This window comes from Mustela putorius, unplaced genomic scaffold, assembly GCF_011764305.1.
Source record: "Mustela putorius furo isolate JIRA1106 unplaced genomic scaffold, ASM1176430v1.1 tig00003834_pilon_pilon_pilon, whole genome shotgun sequence".
Taxonomy (NCBI): Eukaryota; Metazoa; Chordata; class Mammalia; order Carnivora; family Mustelidae; genus Mustela; species Mustela putorius.
In genome coordinates, this window is record NW_025421987.1 from 68300671 (window position 1) to 68303284 (window position 2614).

Sequence of the window (2614 nt, forward strand, 5' to 3'; positions counted from 1 at the left end):
AAAACACTAAATTGAGAATTTTACACAGAAAATTTCCTATTTTTGCCTTCCAGTGCTGAGTATCTCATCAGCCCCCTCACCTGAATTTGGTCCACCCAGTACTTTTCTTTTCTTGTCTTTTTCTTGTTACATTTCAAGAGTGTATCTGAGTAGTGAAGTCGGTTTGTGTAGAGTATAAAACTCATTTTGAGGAATAATGTAAAATTATAAAAATACAGGTGATCAGTTCAGGAGAGTTTTAAGTGATAGACTCATGAATTGAGACTATTTGGCAAATGATGTGCTGTCAACAACGCAAACAATGTAGTAGTGCTTTTTTTTTTTTTCAAAAAACTAACATGGAAATAATATATGAAAGACAAATAAGAGCAGAATCAAACTAATTAAGAGGTTTCTGCACCAGTGAAGTCAACATATCACACCAGTCCCTCATTTTTTAATGCTGGTGGCAGCAGTACTAAAAAGAGGTGAGAGAGGATGAAAATATATATCCTGTGCAAGATTTTAAAGAACTTGACAACTGATGTGAGGGCAAATGAAACAATGATCTAAACATTAAGACTGGTTGACTATATTAACTAAATAAAAGACAGGTGACCAAGGTGATGAATTAGATTTTTTGTCTTGATAGGGTTTGTAGTGGAATATTCTGGTAGACCTCAGCTTGAGGGAATATACATTGGCCAGGAGGGGGCTAAGTGTATGGTAAGACAAGCATTTTATTTTTTTTAAGATTTATTTTTATTTGGGGGGTTGGGGAGGGGCAGAAGGAGAGGGAGAGAAGCAGATACTTTACCGAGCACAGAGCCCCATGTGGTACTCACTGGGGAGGGGCTAGATTTCATGACCCTGAGATCATGAACCCAAAATCAAGAGTCAAATGCTCAACCAGCTGGGCCACTGAGGTGCCCCAAGTCAAGCATTTTATTTTTTAACTTTTTAAAAAGATTTTATTTATTTGAGAGAGAAAGAAAGTGCAAAAGCAGGGACAGGAGCAAAGGGAGAAGGAGAAGCAGACTCCCTACCGAGCAGGAGTCTGATGTGGGGCTTGATCCCAGGACCCTGAGATCATGACCTGAGCCGAAGGCAGATGCTTAACTGACTAAACCACCCAGGCACACCAAGGCAAGCATTTTAAAATATAGATGTGGGGACTGAAATTCAGAAAAGAGATTTCTCTGAGACCTCTTTCTCTGAGACCAAATGATAGAGTAAGAGATAAATATGATAAAAGTAATTTGTTGAGTTTGGGAGGATATTATCTGAGGAAGTTCATGCTGGGAGTTGCTATTAAAGTATGTGTGATTTGGGGATTTAAAAAGATATGGGGATGTGCAAATTTTGGTATTGCTTTCTTGGGAATATGTTAGGGGATGAAAAGAAATGTGTGAATTAAATAATGTTTTGCAATGGTGAGTTCCCAGTAAAAGATGAATACCATGCTTTTTTTAAGGAGAATTTGGCTTCATGCATTTAAATCTTTAACCAACAATAATTCATGACCTGGAAGCAGAGAAAAGGCAATAAACTCTAGGGATGGATGTAGTAACGGAGACAAAAGTCATGATGAGTTCTAGTGAATTATAATTAGAGATCAAAGAACTGAATAAATTGGCAGGGTTGGGTGAGAGGAATTCATACTGGGAATAAAAATAAAGTTTAGTGAACCTGAAAGAAAGAAAACGTAAATGGTTTATAATAATGGAAAGTAACCACCTAATTTGAGATTTTGAAGATAGAGAGGTGTTGTGTGATATTCTTGCCAGTGAGAGTATGATGTGGGGCTTGAAGAACATAATAGATGTCAAGGAAAGAAGTTACTAAGTAGAAGATAGATTGACAACAGGAAAAATAAGATTGAAAAGATGATAGTAGACGGAAACATGAGAAAAATGATGCAGATGCTCATTTTGTTTTAGCTGTAGGAGTCACATTTCTGTGGGATTCTAGTGTTTAGTGGATGGGAAGGTTACAAAATCTCTAGAAGGATCACAACAGCTTGACCTGAATTTGAGGCCTCAGAGAGAGGCTGAGCTTTCAAAATTGCAAGCACACAAATTTGCAAGGAGTATTACAGGCTTAAATAGGATGAAGCAGACAGGATGAATGTGAAGGATTATTCTTTTTGTATTTTGGGAATTCACCTTTTCCATCTCCATCCGCTTTAGTAATATGTCTCCTAAATGATATTGGAAGATGAGTCTAAAATAATCATTTTACATTCCTTGTTTTCTTGTTTTAAGTATGTCTGTGTGTACAGTCAAGCCAACTTGCACATATTTATTGAAAAAGGATAAATTTTTAAATTTAGAAATATAAGACATTTATATGCATGTATGTATTTATTCAATAATAATTTACCACCTAATTATTTCTTCTGCATTCATCTCCATCTACTTCTTTAAATATACTCTGAATTTTTAATTTCACTATTTTCTGTTCCCAGACATTTCTTTTGTGTAACCCTGAGCAGGATCAACCTGGTTGATCTAAATCTAAAAGGTTGAAATCATAAATGCCATTTATGAAAGGTATTTTTCTATTCTTTTCTGAATTTTTCATCCAAACACGTGTGATGTTTCCCTCTCTTGATCCCCATCAGCACATTTCAGTA